The sequence below is a fragment of the Lithobates pipiens genome, unplaced genomic scaffold, assembly GCF_037356315.1.
Source record: "Lithobates pipiens isolate NorthernLeopardFrog02 unplaced genomic scaffold, aLitPip1_a1.2 Scaffold_16, whole genome shotgun sequence".
In the NCBI taxonomy this organism is placed as follows: domain Eukaryota; kingdom Metazoa; phylum Chordata; class Amphibia; order Anura; family Ranidae; genus Lithobates; species Lithobates pipiens.
In genome coordinates, this window is record NW_027507748.1 from 554,337,247 (window position 1) to 554,354,140 (window position 16,894).

General features: G+C 46.8%; 1 protein-coding gene across 2 annotated transcripts in view; it reads right to left on the minus strand.

The window, feature by feature from the left end:
• LOC143983620 (retinol dehydrogenase 7-like) overlaps positions 1-12,146 on the minus strand; it is a 50,325-nt gene extending 38,179 nt beyond the window's left edge. For both annotated transcript variants that reach the window (XM_077483539.1, XM_077483540.1), the window contains exon 1: positions 11,996-12,146. The gene's annotated coding sequence lies outside the window, so the exon portion shown is untranslated. The remainder of the gene's footprint in view (positions 1-11,995) is intronic.
• Between the last annotated feature and the right edge of the window lie 4,748 nt (positions 12,147-16,894).

Consider the following 16,894-nt stretch of genomic DNA (forward strand, 5'->3'; position numbering starts at 1 on the left):
CGGTGGCAGGTGGCACTGGTAGGTGGTGGCAGGTGGCACTGATTAGCGGTGGCAGGTGGCACTGGTAGATGGTGGCAGGTGGCACTGATTAGCGGTGGCAGGTGGCACTGGTTGGCAGTGGCACTGATTGGCGGTGGCAGGTGGCACTGATTGGCGGTGGCAGATGGCACTGGCAGGTGGCACTGATTGATGGTGACACTTGGCACTGGCAGGTGGCACTGGCAGGTGGCACTGATTGGCAGTGGCACTGGTTGGCAGGTGGCAGTGGCACTGGTTGGCAGGTGGCACTGGTAGGTGGCACTGATTGGCAGGTGGCACTGGTTGCAGGTGGCACTGATTGGTGGCACTGGTTGGCACTAGCAGGTGGCACTGATTGGTGGTGACACTGGCATTGATTGGCGGTGGCAGGTGGCACTGATTGGCGGTGGCACTGGTTGGCACTGGCAGATGGCACTGGCAGGTTTCACACGGAACACTCTGTTACTGAAATGTAACAGAGGAGCTGTCAGAATTGAGCTTAATGTCGGGGTGGACGGGACTCGGCAGCTATCAAACACCAGCCAACGATTGGGCTGCTTAAGAAAAGGGGCGGGCCACATACACGTAGCAGCTCGCCCAGATCCCATTGGCTGGTGTTTGATAGCTGCTGGGTCCCGCCCACCCTGACATCAGGCTGAAATCTGACAGATCCTCCTCTCTCCCTTGCTTGTCAGTTTCACACACTTAGCACGGCGCCGCTGAGTGTGGAAGAGGGAGGAGGATGGCAGTCTGGGGCATCGATAGTGAGTGGGCTGGTGGCAGCTTAGGCGCCAGGTTGCGATTTCTGGTTGCATTGGCGACCTGGCGCCTGGGGTTTGTCGAGCCCTGTTTTACTGTATATAGAAAATAATTTTTTAGCAAATTTCTGCACCAAAAAATGGAAAAGAACAAAGCAAATACCCCAAACACAGACTCCAGTACACAAGCCAAAGCCATAAGGGGGTCTGATGTCTTGGAGATTGTTTACTCAGAGGGAGAAAGAAGCAATAAAACAAGGAAAGCCATGAAAAAAAGAACAACTAAAAGCGGTGTTCCACCCAAAAATGGAACTTCCGCTTTAAGTGTTGGTGACAACCTGACATACCCCATTTGGCATGTAATTTTTTTTTTGGGGGGGGGGGGGAGTGGGTACTCTGTTTTTAGAGGCACCCAGCTCCCACTTCCTCTCCTGGTGCCGTGGCCCCGGAAGAAAGATCACCTCCCCCCCCCTCCGCACAATCTTCTGGGACACATCACAGGTCCCAGAAGATTGCCTGGCCATTCACAGTGCGGCTTGCACATGCACAGTGCATGCCCGTCTGTGAAGCCCCAGTCGGGCACCCACAGGTAGAATGCCAGCGCCATGGAGAGGAGGGAGAGAGGAGTGGGGCTTCGCTGGACCGTGGGACTGTTAAGTGTCTGATTATTGCAAGTCAGCAGCTACACCTTTTGTAGCTGCTGACTTTGTGGGTGGAACTCCCCTTTAAACAAAGTCAGAGACTCCGTTTGCTGATTTTCTCCAGTACTGAACATGACAAAAAGAAAACTGATCTGCTATTCCACACTGAAAAAACTGACGCTTGGCTTTCTGAAAATACTACAAACATTTTACAAAGGGAAGTATCTGCATTGGCCGGCAGATCAAGGTCTGGGATGAGAAAAATAATTGTGCGGTACTCACCCTGAACATATGCCACAGTGGCACCATCATGGCACAAGGCACAGAGAAAAAAAATTTGAGGAGTTCAATCGGGTCTTCCTCCAAATGAAAGATCAGGCCAATGTCTACAAACATCTAAAAAACTCCAATTAAAAATTATGAGAAAGAGATACCAACAGAGATATGCGTGATCTACCCTCACCCAACGTCCTTAGAGACTTTATCTCAACAAGAGAGAGACTTTGTGCAATTCAAAGAACAGCTTCAACGTTTGGTAAAAAAAAGGAAATGACAAACTCAGTGAAGAGCCGAACACACACAAATCTGAACACAAGTCTGTCCTAGAAGAAATTCAATCTACAATGTGCCCAGTACAAGAAAACGCTCAACTGAGGGAAAAGGTATTGACACTAAAATCAAAAATGAAGCTGAAAAATCAGGGAAGTGGTTGGTTTGTACAACGTGCCCAGCAACAAACCGACTGGTGAGACTAATCAACTCCCAAAAATTAACAAGACAAAGACCAGCAATAGCCAAGAAAACTCCAATTATCCGGAAACCACAAACAATCAAACCACAAGAACAGGCAACAAACTCCTAAAATTGTTTTAATAATAGATTCAAATGGGAAATACTATAATACTAAACGGCTCTTCCAAGGAACCAGAGTCACCAAAATTCACAGTTCCACAATTGAACAGGCAACAGGAGTAATCAATGATCCATATTTCATTAATTCCAAACATATCATCATACACAAAGGCACAAACAACATCCAGGGACAACAGGAAGTTATTGTGAACACACTATTACAACTAACAGAGACTGCACAACAATAATTTCCACACTCTAAGGCAGGGGTGTCCAAACTTTTTTCAAAGAGGGCCAGATTTGATGAAGTGAACATGCGCGAGGGCCGACCATTTTGCCTGACATTCTTTGAACCATTAAAATTCGGTCGTTTGAGCACTAATACACGGCCTAACAAGAATTCTCTTGTCTTTGCCGCGCTCGTTCCCGACACACAGACGAATGTTCTGCACTTTAGGGGTACCGTTAATTCTTAATCATCTCACACATTGGAAACGTGGGGTGCTTTTGGTGCAGCGCAATTTAAAAAAAAAAAAAAAAAGCTCTGGGACTTCTTTTCCTGCATTTTTGTGGGTAGGGAAACCCATTGAAATGAATGGGCTGCCCTACACGCAGCATACAGTCACGCAGATGTGAACCAAGGGCTTGTTGGAGGGGCAGTAAAACCACATGGTTAAGCTGTTTTTACCACCCCCAACTTCTCCCCCTTTAGCTGCAGAGGGAGCAGCTGGGGGTGTATGCATGCTGTGGCTGCAGCTGGAGGTATACCCAGGATGAATGGGCCTGCACTGCAACTACCCCGCAACTGTGTGGATTGTACAGCTGTGGTATAGTGATGCTGCATTTACGGGCTTAAAACACGTGGTATGGAGGCAACATAATGCCTCTTTACCACCTTTCAAATGCCTCTGAAAAGCGATCTGTGTATGGATTGCTTTTCAGAGGAGCAGCAGTCCTGGCTGCTATCACACCCACAAGCCCCACAAAAGCAGTTCTGATGGTACAAGAATGGGGGGGGGGGGGGGTGTCTGAATTAAAAGTAACACACAGACACATACACACACATGCATACACATACACACATACAGACACATGCATACACACACATACAGGCACAAGCATACACATACATACAGACACATGCATACACATACTGACATATGCACACACACATATACAGACACATGCACGCACATACATACAGACATACATACAGAAGCATGCATACATATACATGCATACACATACATACAGACACATGCACACACATACATACAGACATACATACAGACGCATGCGTGCACACACATACATACAGACATACACGCACATACATGCACGCACACACATACAGACATACATGCACATGCACACACATACAGACATACACACACATACATGCACAGATACACATGCACACACATACATACAGACACATATGCACACATACATACACACATACAGACACACAAGCACACACATACAGACATACACGCACATACAGACATACACACACGCACATACAGACATACACACACATACATACAGACATACATGCACACACACATACAGACATACATGCACACACATGCGCACACACATACATACAGACATACATGCATGCACACACACATACATACACACATGCACACACACAGAAACAGACATACATGCACACACACACAGACATACATGCACACACATACATACAGACATACATGCACACACACACACACACACATACAGACACACATGCACACACACACACACACATACAAACACATAAATAAAGCCTTTTTAAAATGAATGTAGCTTGTAGCACAGTACAGTACCTTTCCAGCTTCCTCATTCAGCCGGGTACTGCACTGTAGGGGGAAGCAGAGAGCACAGCACACTCCTCTGCACTTTACTTTCACTTTTGAAGCCCACGGAGCTTCTCACAGTGCCAGGGATTGGGCTCATCTGACAGCCCTGATCCCGCAGCACACCAGGCGGGCCGTTCAAAACCGGACGGCGGGCCGCGATTGGCCCGCGGGCCAGACTTTGGACATGCCTGCTCTAAGGTAATACTGTCCTCCCTTCTTCCAAGGAAGAACATACCAACCAAAAAATCCAGCAAATAAACACAGAGCTGGCAGACAGAACCAGGTGAAAAACAATGCCTATAAGGTAAGCCTACGAGGTGTGAACCAGGCAGCAAAGGATTGCCACAAAATATTACACACCATTGCAAACACAGCCCAGCTGAGAAAAGTCTAATACAAGAAACCATCCAACAAATAATCCAATAAATGGTTTGACAAAGAATGCAAAGCGTTAAGATAACACCTTACGGATAGTCTCCTATAACAAACACAGAGACCCTGATAACACTAAGCTAAGGATAGCCCAAAGGTGTGGCATTGGGAAAAGTGGGGCTAGAGTGTTATGGATGGTAGTCAACTGTGGAAAAGTACTTTGCACATCTGGTATCTGAGGCGGTCCTTTTTTTCTACACCCAACCCAAAGCAAGCGTTCTGAAGAAATAAAGTGGAGCGCGCAGCTCGCTGTGCCAAATTGTAGGTGTGGCCATATTACGATGTGGAAAGGGCTTAAAGGGATATAGTTAAATAAAATCTGAGCCTATTCCCCCCCATACTCTCACATATACCACAGTCCTTTACCCACAAAATATAACTATTTAACTATACCAAATACTCTAACCCCCTTCCTGCACAGGCCAATCAGCTTCCAGCATCGTCACTTTGAATGACAATTAATCAGTCATACAACACTGTATGCAAATTACATTTTTACCCATTTTTGAGACATATTGAGCTTTCTTTTGGTGTTATTTCACCACGTTTTTTTTTTTTTTTTTTGCTTTGTTTGTTTTTGCTACATAAATAAAGCCTGAGAATTGTGAAAAAAAAGTGTTTTTCTTAATTTCTGTTAAAACATTTTGCAAATAAATAATATTTCTTCATAAATTTAGGCCAAAATGTGTTCTGCTACATTCCTTTGGTAATAAATAACCCAACTCAGTGTATATTATTTAGTCTGTAGGAAAATTATAAAGTCTACAACCTATGGTATATATATATTTGAAAATCAATCAATCCTGATGTTCTTGCTTATCAACTTACAACACTATGAGTGTACTTCTTCCCTTGAGATATATTTTTGGAAGAGTCAGTTGGGAAGATGTTTAGCCAAGCCTGCCGATTAATTGATCAGATCTTCTAAGTACCTGGGGCTATTGTCTACCTGTTTTGACCACCTGTAATAGGGGTCAATTCCATCTGGTAAGAGGCTTTGTGTTTCACTGTAGGAGGTGGTGGATCTCTCTCTGGGTCACATTTTGATCTCATTAACTATTTGCTAACTGGCTCATGCCAATATACGTTGGCAAATTGGCACAGGTGCGCAAAATCCGATATGGGTACTTCTGCCCTTTAAGAGCTGCCGGAGGCACGTGCACACCACTGCAAGGTGGGGGACCCGATGCGCATAGCCAGTGAGCACAATCGCCACTGGCCATGTGTGATCGTGTGAGCGAGCGCCAGCATGGGGATGCTGTCATGGGAGAGGAGACATGTCATCTGTTCCTAGTAAATAGAATGTCTCCTCTCTCACTCAGTCCTATCCCCATACAGTTAGAACACACTGAGGGAACACACATTTAACACCTTGATCCCCCCTGTAGTGTTAACCCCTTCCCTACCAGTGACATTTACACAGTAATTAGTGCATTTTTATAGCACTGATCTCTGTATAAATGTCAGTGGTCCCCAAAATGTGTCAAAAGTGTCCGATCTGTCCGCCGCAATGTCACACTCCCGATAAAAATCACAGCCATTACTAGTAAAAATAATAATAAAAATGCCATAAATCTTTCCCATAGTTTGCAGACACTATAACTTTTGCCCAAACTAATACGCATATTGCGATTTTTTGTAAAAAATTTTTTTTACCAAGAATATGTAGAAGAATATATATTGGCCTAAACCGATGAATAAATTTGTTTTTTAAAAACATTTTTGGGGATATTTATTATAGCAAAAAGTTAAAAATATTGTTGTTTTTTTTTTCAAACTTGTTGCTGGTTTTTTAAATAAAACCGCAGAGGTGATCAAATACCACCAAAAGAAACCTCTATTTGTGGGTAAAAAAGGATGCAAATTTCATTTAGGTACAGCATTGCATGGCCGCGCAATTACCAGTTTAAGCGACGCAGTACCAAATTGTAAAAAGTGCTCTGATCAGGAAGGGAGTAAAATCTTCCGGGGCTGAAGTGGTTAATCATTGCGTATGGATAAAGAATGAATTTTTTACTCACCTTGGTGTAATTTCTATTTAGTAGCGCTACACTTCTCTGTTTTATTCATTATTGACAGCTTATTTCTGGCATTTCATTTAGACCCCTTTCACACCACACCGCACCTTGCGTCGGCGGTAAAACGCCGCTATTTTTAGCGGCATTTCGGCCACTAGCGGGCGCTTTTACCCCCCGCTAGCGGCCGCGAAAGGGTTAAAACCGCCGGCAATAGCGGCGTTTTGCCGGCGGCATTACAGCGCTGCCCCATTGATTTCAATGGGCAGCAGCTGTGGAGGAGCGGTAAACACACCGCTCCTTCACCGCTCCAAAGAAGCTGCTGGCAGGACTTTTTTCTGACGTCCTGCCAGAGCACCGCTGTAGTGTGAAAGCCCTCGGGGCTTTCACACTACACACAATGGTGCAGCTTCTTTAGGGCGTTTTGCAGGCGCTATTTCTAACGCTATAGCACCTGCAAAACGCCCTGGTGTGAAAGGGGTCTTAGGCCGCGTACACACGCGGGGACTGTTCGCCCAACTTTGTCCGTCAAACAGTTTCGGCAAACAGTCCGCTCAAACTTAGCATGGACGGACATGGCCACACACGACGGACGAACAGTTTGCTGAAACCGTGCGCGATGACGTGAACGGCACGTACGACGGGACGAAAAATACGACGTCCTATACACTGCATTATAACTTTCGGCGTGAAAATCCTTTCTGAGCATGCGCGCAACTTTGTTTGACGAACAAGCCTACACACGAGCGGACTGTTCGCTGAAACAAGGTTTCAGCGGACAGTTTTTCGGAAATTCCGAAAAACCTTGTCCGTCAAACTGTCCGCTGAAACTGTCCGCTGAAAGCCCACACACGAGCGGACTGTCCGCCCAAACACTGTTCAGCGGACAAAGTTGGGCGAACAGTCCGCCCGTGTGTACGCGGCCTTAATGAAATGACAGGACAGTACAAATACCCCCTCCCCCTTCCCAAGTGGCCCGTTTATGGAAAGTAGACAGTCCAAGGTATTTGGTAAGAGGCATGGCGAGTTTTTTGAAGTTGTAATTTTTTGTCACAAATAAAAATGGAAATTAAAAATCCTTTTTTTTTTACAATTTTACAGCATCATCATAAACTGGTTTCATGGTGACCAGCAAAAATGTAGTGTTTATGCAGAATCCCTGTGACCCTTAACCCCTTGATGCATAGGCTGGCAGAACGGTTTGTGCAGACATTTAAGAAGCACTTACTGTCCACTCTGGACCAGATCGGACTGTCAGAGGAGAAGCTGCTGGACTTCTTGACCATGTACCGAAACGCAAAACACACTACTACTTGGCTGTCCCCCGCTTTTCTTATGTTTGGCATCTCCGCACCAAACTGGATTTAGTCCGTCCACAGGAATAGTCACCAACACCTCCTCCACCAGGCCGTCCTGGATTCCGTGCTGGTGATCTTGTATGGTTTCGGAATTACAGAGTTTTGCCTCATTGGCTTCCTGGCATAATTGATGGACCTCTTGGAAGAAGAATGTACCTTGTTCGCCTGGAGAATGGCGTTTATGTTCGATGACACCTTTCGCAATTGAGGAAGCGCATTTGCCAACCACTAGAGATAAACCCGACCCCTCTTTCTAACCAACCACCAGAGTCTACTCAGGGCTCTACTGGTGACATATGGCATGGTGTCTGGCATGATCCCACAAGTTTACAACCAACCCCTAAAAAGGTTGGTGACCATATTCCTGAGGAGTTCGGACATGTGCCTGGAGTCGCAGAGACTGATTGGTCTGTTGGACACCCACTGACATCTCCAGAACCCTTGACCGACTCTATCCCTTCCAGTGCTGGGCCACTTCGTAAGTCTGTCAGCCAAAGACATCAAACTCCTTTTTGGCAAAGCACTGAAATCTTACAGGGGACAGGAAACTGAGAAAAAGGGCTCCTGAAGTGCTGCGGGAGCCACAGAACTGAGTTGGAGACACTACTTGCTGAACTGATCCCGTTTGCCTTGTTCTTTATGTGTTGAGTATTTTATGTGTTGTGTATCTGTTCTCTTGTTATATCTTTTTTTTTTTTTTGTTTTGTTTTTTCATCAATAAAAAGAGGAGGTGTAATGTTTATGCAGAATCACTGTGACCCTTAACCCCTTTCTCCTTATGAATGCTGGCGGAGGGGCTGTACCAGGAAGTCAGTCACAGTGTTTGTGGGACTGGAAGCAGCAGCATGATACTTAGAGGGAGATCTGTTGTATATGACTCCTCCATGTAAGAATGTACATCGCTTTCTGAGTAATAAACCCTTCCCTGGTTAAGAAGTGCATCCAGCCTGTGTGTAACTTGCTGAGCAGATGCTGGCAGCATTGCTAGCAACACCCTGAGAGACCATGTGTCGAAGGGACCTAACAAATAATAATAATTTTTGTTAAATTTTTTTTAACATTATTTTTTTCTTTTTTATCACAATGTTTTCTTTTTTTTTTTTTACAATTTTTTTGTTACATACTGTTACCAGAGCAGTACAGTGTTACCATAGTGACATTGCACTACTCTGGGGATTTGATCAAGGTTTTTTTTTACACAGTCTGACCCTGTCTGTACCATGTGATCACTGTGACCAAACACAGAAATATACAAAATGGTACACAATGAATGGCTATGAATGAAAGCAATTCATTGTGTAAAACAATCATGTGATCTGTTGTGATAAGTGTCACAAGCGAGAGCATAAGGCCCCACTTATACTTGGAGTTAGGTAGTGGCGGAACTACCAGAATCGCAGCAGTCACACATGCAACCGTGTCCTGGCGCTCCGCCACTGTGGGGGGCCCAAAAGCTCCGTCTGTGGATCCACGGCGGGGTTACTGGCTGCAGTTGTAAGTGGAGAGTGTCTGTTACATTCTCACTTACACTGCCCAGACAGAGCCAGCAATGACAGCCAGCATGCCCCCCCCCCCCCCGCATGGACAGGAGAGAGAGCTAGATCTACTCCTCCCCCTTTCCTGTCCTCCTGTGTGTGCCCGCGGTCCTACCCACACTCCATTCAGTTTGTGGGTGGAAAAGCCGGGGGTGAGTGGGTGGGAACGCCCAGTAGCTGGGAACAGCATGGAGAATGAACGTGGAGGATATGCAGACTTCACAAGCCTCCTTCCTTCTTGGGATGGGTGAGCTCTCATTCATCCATTCACACCCTCCCTTATTTCTCCTGCCTCTGAATTAGTACAATAATTTAAGGGGACCTCAGATTTAAGGGATGCTCCGCAGACACTGATGTAAAGGGGGCTTTGATGAGCAGAGATTTCCTTACATCAGAGTTCCCCTTTACACCAGGGTACACAGCATTCCCCCTTACATCAGAGCACCCGCTTAACCACTTCCCTGCCCACCCATAGTCATATGACGCCTGCAGATGGGATCTCCCATCCTGGGCGGGTGTCATATGCCGTCCTCCCATTCCCGGCCGCCGGTGCGCGTGCCTGGCGGCCACGATGTCCGCCGGGCACCCGCGATTGCCCAGGAACACAGCAGATCCACGTCCTGTCAGAGAAGAGGGGACCGATGGTGTGTTCCCAGTACAGAGGAACACCGATCGGTCTCCTCCCCTTGTGAGTCCCCTCCCCCCACAGTTAGAATCACTCCCATATGGAACATATTAACCCCTGCAGCGCCCCCTGGTGTTAACCCCTTCCCTGCTAGTCACATTTACACAGTAATCAGTGACATTTTATAGCACCGATCGGTGTGTAAATGTGACTGGTCCCAAAAATGTGTCAAAAGTGTCCGATATGTCCGTCACAATGTCGCAGTCATGAAAAAAAATAAAAAATCGCAGATCGCCGCCATTACTAGTAAAAAAATAAATTTACATTTTTTTTTTAAATGCCATAAATATATCCCCTATTTTGTAGACAAAAACTTTTGCGCAAACCAATCAATATACGCTTATTGCGATTTTTTTTTTTTACCAAAAATATACGTATCGGCCTAAACTGAGGGAAACATTTTTTTTTTTTTTAAATGGGATATTTATTATAGCAAAAAGTAAAAAATATTGTGGTCTTTTTCAAAATTGTCGCTCTTCTTTTGTTTATAGCTCAAAAAATAAAAACCGCAGAGGTGATCAAATATCACCAAAAGAAAGCTCTATTTGTGGCAAAAAAAATTCGTCAATTTTGTTTGGGTGCAACGTCGCACGACCGCGCAATTGTCAGTTAAAGCGATGCAGTGCCGAATCGCAAAAAGTGCTCTGGTAAGGAAGGGGTAAAATCGTCCGGGGCTGAAGTGGTTAAAACAGGGTTCCCAGAACACCACTTCCATCAGCGTTCCCCTTTACATTAGAGTCCACAGAGCTCCCCCTTACAGTGAAATTCTGTGGACTCTGATGTCAGGGATAGCTCTGCGGACTCTGATGTAAGAGGGGGCTCTGCGGACTGTGATGTAAAGGGGGGGCTCTGTGGACTCTGATGTAAGGGGAACTGTGATGTAAGGGGGGGGCTCTGTGGACTGTGATGTAAAGAGGGGCTCTGCCGACTCTGATGAAAGGGGGGACTCTGCAGACTGTGATGAAAGGGGAGGGGGGGGGGGTGCTGTGCAGACTCTGATGTAAGTGTCCCATCTGTCTGTTTTTGGTGGACAGGATCAGATCAGATGGTGGCGGATGTCAGTGGACATGTGTCCGCTAACATCTGCTGCTCCATAGAAGAGACTGGAGGGTCCGATCAAGTCCGCCTGAAAAACTGACAAGGTGGACCTGATTGAATCGTCCATGTGAAAGGGTTTTTGTTTATATAAGGTGAGCATAGATCAGCAGTGGAGGCAGAGCAGAGATGTTTACTGTTATTGTAGGGAAAGATATAGTTCATTGTAGGAAGATTCTTAGATTTTTACAATATGTCTATTTGCATTGAAACAAAAACTGTATCAATTTTGCTTGTGGGAACGATGTATACAGTATATTGTGGGAATATTTCATGATTTTGATAAGGAAAATAGTAGTGGAATTATGAATTTATTTTTTGACATTGTAATATAAACACAATGACAAAATGTACTTTTATGCTGTTTACATTTTAGATTTAGATTCTGATTAGATTTATGTTTAGATTCTTAGTACATTCTAGGAACATGCCTGTTCATAACGGGCGTATTTACCAAGAGGGTTTAGAATAAACTATTCAATGCTAATGCTTACAAGCCTGAGTCTTTCAAACCCTTGCAGTCCCAGGAAAATGAAGGAGAGACCTACTATTTACATGTTTGAAGATTCAAAGAGTCTACGCTGTTACTATAAGATTCAAAACAGCTGTTACTATAAGATTCAACACATTTGTCTTAAATGAAGTACAGAGAGAAATGACAGAAGAGTGAGTGCATGCAGTTAGTGATTATGCATTCTAGCACACTGCAGAGGCGCTAAAATGTAAGTAAATTCAAATTACCTTTGCTGTAAGCTCCAGAAATCCTAACACTTATAGACTTTGTTTGTGAGGAATTGTCAGGAAGGGCGTGCTAGAAATGTGCTTCCTAAAGCTTATGCTTTATTACTCCCTCCCATCTTCCTACAGCACCAATCCCATTCAAAGTTCCATAACATGCTTGGATCTGACTAGTGGCTGTGATAAACATCTTCGTACTGGCATTCTTTTTCACCCTTGGTTTCTGTATGTAAATAAAAGCAGAAACGTGAGTGTTCCAGCATCACCAGCGGGTTATGTTCCAAGATTAGATTACTGACAATGAAAAAAGAGTAATGGGGTTGGCTGGTATACAACAATTCATGAATAGGGTGTACTCTTCCTATGCATCTTAAAGCGGTATTAAAAGCAAACCAAAAATCTTATATCTTGCACCATCCAAATATTAAATATGGTGGCTGCTTCAGTTTTCTTTTTTTTAGCCTTTTTTTCTCTGTTTTCACCTGGGCATCTGGCCAGTATTACAACTCCTGTGTTATGCCCTGTACACACGGTCGGAAATTCCGACGGAAAAGGTCCGATCGGATTATGTTATCGGAAAATCCAATCGTGTGTGGGCTCTATCTGGCTTTTTCCGTTGGAAATTCCAACAGAAAAAGTTTGAGAGTTGGATCTAAAATTTTCCGACAACAAAATCTGATCTGACTTTTTCCGATCACTTGTAGAGAATTCCAACGGACAAAGTGCCACGCATGCTCAGAGTAAATTACGAGACCAAAGCTATTGGTTACTAGCCTCTACGTAGTTCCGTTGTACGCAACGAACGTCACCTCATTCTGAACGATCGGATTTTCTGGCAACTTTGTCCGACCATGTGTATGCAACACAAGTTTTGGCCAAAATCTGTCGGAAAAAAACAGACGGATTTTGTGGTCGGAATGTCCGCCCGTGTGTAAAGGGCATTAGAGTGCCTATGTTCTGGATGAGGGAGCACAGTGACACCTTTGGACAGCAGTACTGTCAGCCTGGGGGGAAAGGGGTGTTAGGTCCCTTTCACACATGCAGACAGTATGTCTGTATTTCATCCATCCGTTTGCGTATGAAATACGGACATACATGCATCCCTATGGGATAGCGGGTGTCTGCGGATGAACATCCGCAGACACCCGATATTGTCCGCCTCCGCAATTGTCCGATTCTGCAGACGGAGGAAAATCCTATTTTTCTATCCGTCTGCAGAGCGGATCGGATGAACACGGACAGACGGTCCGTGTTCATCCGATCCCCATAGAGGAGAGCGGAGAGCTGACAGGCTCAGCGAGGACAACGCAGCGATCCCCACTGAGCAAGCGGATCACCACGGGGCGGATCATTACTGGTCCGCCCCGTGTGAAAGGGGCCTAAGAAGTACCAGCATATTTAGATACACTAAACAAATTTAAGTTAAACTCCAGCTAACAGTTTTTTTTGGCATTGGCAACCAGCAGCTGACACAGCCGATCTCTTGACTACATGCTTTTGACCCATATATGGTTTTACATATGTAGCACTAACCCCCGCAGGAGCTGCTGGTTAGATTTGGGCTTACTTTTACCTTCTGCTGTCCTCGTTGCACGTCTAGTGGTGTCCCGTGGTAAATGGTCCAGTAACTTGAGAGACTGACAACAGATCCACTTGAATGGTTTTTATTTGCAAAACTTAGATAGTGAACAGTCTCTTAAATTGGGATCAGAGGGTTGGAAAGAAAATTCAGGTACTCTTAGTGTCAAAGTCAAAATGCTGAAGAACTTGCTTACTTTGACTGCATCCAGAGAATAGCCATTCGCAACTGGATGATCACTCAGGTTGGACAGTCCCTCTCACAAGGCCTAGCAGCCAACAAGGTGCTTACTCAGGAACAAGTCTCTGCCACAGACGTTGTTGTAGAACATACAAAATAATGTCTCTGCCACAGACGTTTTTGTAGAACACGTAGGGAAACTATGCTTGAAAACACTTGTAGGATACCTGGATCTTTCAGCCAGCTTGGCGATATCCACAAGACCGGATTCTCTTAGGTACCTCAGCCCTTCCAGGCTCTTACTAAGAAACCAACCCGTACGTGGTCTTCTTCTGAAGGGTCCTCCCCTGGAATGCTTGAAGTCACTGGGTCTCTCCCCAACCTGAGACGGCACCCAACCACCTCAGAATCCTTCTTTAGTTTGCTCTCCTCAGGCTAGCCAGCCCCGAGACATCAAAATCGGGTGCATCCGCACCTCAGGCCATAGCCTTCCTGGGGGCTGGTCAGAAAGACCAGAACCATGAAGTCAGTACATCTTTCTGGACCGGAACCCCAAACCACGTGATGTCCGCATCTTAAATACCCTCTCCCAGAAAGCACAGTGAGAGCGCCACTCCCACTGGGCGGGCTCCGAGAGAGAGTAACTTAAGCACCTAACCTGACCATAGTTCCATACCTGCCAGAAGAGACAGTGCCCCCCGTGGCCAGGCTGAACATCTCACAGTCCAGTCAGACTGATGCTGAAGTCTAAATTTAGACAATTGTACCCAAACCAAACTGAAGTTCAGGCATAACTTTAACTTTGAAAAACGCATAGCGCGGGCTCTTCAGGAGCCGCCGCTACACATACTTTGCAAGACTGCTGTTTTCAAAGACAAGGGAGGAACTTACCCTGGGATCCTGGACCTGTGGACTTGATCACAAGCTGATAAGTATCAATATATATAAGGTCAGTGCAGCGCTAATAAAATAACAACATGACGAGTCACAGTGAAAAATTCAGTCCATGAATAAAGAAAAAACAAACATTCATCCATATGAAATAATGGTGAAAAATTGTAGAAAATTGTGAAAAGATCCTCCAAAGAATGTGCATCCAACTCCACACCCAAGTGAGTAAGTAGCCAGCTTACCAGATATCTGTGACTGCTAAAAAGCAGTCTCACCCAGCACAGGGAAATCGGTCTCCCCAAGACCCTTAAAGATGTCTGGAACCACAGCTAGGACGATGCCACTCAGAAAATATAAAACAAAGTACTGCTACTGGAAATAGTTGAGGAATAATCCTGTTGGAGGGTACCTTTGGCACATGAAGCGGGCTGTATGTTCAGAAGCAGAGGCGGCTCTAGGATTTGTGAGGCTTTAGGCAAAAACTTACATATGAAGCCCCAATCATGCCCAAAATGGGAAAAAAATTCAAGCAATAAAAATGGCTGCAAAAAGATACACAGATCTAGCACACAGTTCATCGGCACCACTTCCAGGGCACCCTCCTCACCCATCAGACATATGCAGCCATTAAAAGATCTGGGGCTCAGCAAGGTGGCAACCCCTCTAAGAATTTCCCGTGTCTCGGGAGAATGGGCAGGGGGTGTCACTGAGTCATTCCACATCCACAGAGTGGGGGGATCCCAGCACAGTGCAGGGGGGGCAAGAGAGGGGGAGGGGAGAAAGAGGGGAGGGGGAGCGAGAGGTGGAGCAAGAGATTGTGAGCTATGGTGGAGGGAAAGATAGAGGGAGGGGAGCAAGACATTGTGAGTGAGAGGGGGAGGGAGAGTGGGTGAGTGAGAGGGAGGGAGAGAGGGACAGAGGGGGGTGAGAAAGGGGTAGAGAAAAGGTGCACAAAAGGGGGAGAGAGAGGTGGAGAGAAGAGAGGAGGGGGGAGAGAGGGTGGGGAGGGGGAGAGAGAGAAGGAGGAGAGGGGTAGAGAAAGGGTGTGCAAAAGGGGCAGAGAGAGTTGGAGAGAGACAAGAAGGGGGGGAGAGAGAGAGGGAGGGAGGGGGAGGGAAGAGAGAGGGAGGGGGAGGGAAGAGAGAGAGGGAGGGGGGAGGGGAGAGATCTCGAGGGGGGAGGGGAGAGAGAGAGGGGGAGGGAGAGAGTGAGGAGGAAGAGAGAAAGAGGGAGGAGAGAGAGGGAGGGAGTGGTGGGAAGGGGTAAGAGAGAGAGGGGGAGTGAGAGAGAGAGGGGAGGGGGGGTAAGAGAGGGGGAAGGAAGAGAGAGAAAGAGAGAGGGGGGGGGGGAGGGAGTGAGGGGGAGAGAGAAAGGTGAGAGGGGGTAAGAGAAAAAGAGGGCGAGATGAGAAAGAGGGGGTGAGGGAAAGGGGGCGAGAGAGATCTAGAGATCTGTCCCTGTCTGCTGCCCCTTCTGTGCCCCATCTCCCAATCTGTGAAGGCACTGGGGGGGGGGGCAAAGAGCAGGGAGGAGCTGGAGTGTGCTGGGGGTGGGGGCTGGAGTGCTGGGGGCCAGAGAGTGCTGGGGGTGGAGGTTGGAGAGTGCTGGGGGCCAGAGAGTGCTGGGGGTGGGGGTCAGAGACTGCTAAGGGTGGAGGGTAGAGAGTGCTGGGGGCCATAGAGTGCTGAGGGTGGGGGTGGAGAGTGCTGGGGGCCAGAGAGTGCTGAGGGTGGGGGGTGGAGAGTGCTGGGGGCCAGAGAGTGCTGGGTTGAGGGCCAGAGAGTGCTGGGGGTGGGGGCCAGAGAGTGTTGGGGGTGAATTCCGGAGAGTGCTGGGGGTGGAGGGTGGAGAGTGCTGGGGTTGGAGAGCAGGGGGTGCTGGCGAAAAGGGGGGCGGAGCCAGGGAGGACAAGGATGGGATGGAGAGCAGGAGGGGTGGAGACAGGAAGCCAGGGAGCGCATGGAGGGGTGGAGCCAGGGAGTAAAAGGAGAGGCCGGAGAGCACGGGAATGCAGGAAAAGTTAGATAGGAGGAGCGATGGGGAGACTGCACATAGTGGAATGGATTTTTCCATATTCCTCCATGCAGCCGCTGAATGATCACTTCCCCTCCTCTCCTCCTCACAGACATTCAGTGGCTGAATGGAGTAATATGGAAAAATCAATTCCTCCTATTCAGGCACACAGGGAGGCTGCACGGCACGGGCACTCACCTTCTCTCCGGTCGGCCAGGCAGAATAAGAGTTCCTCCCTC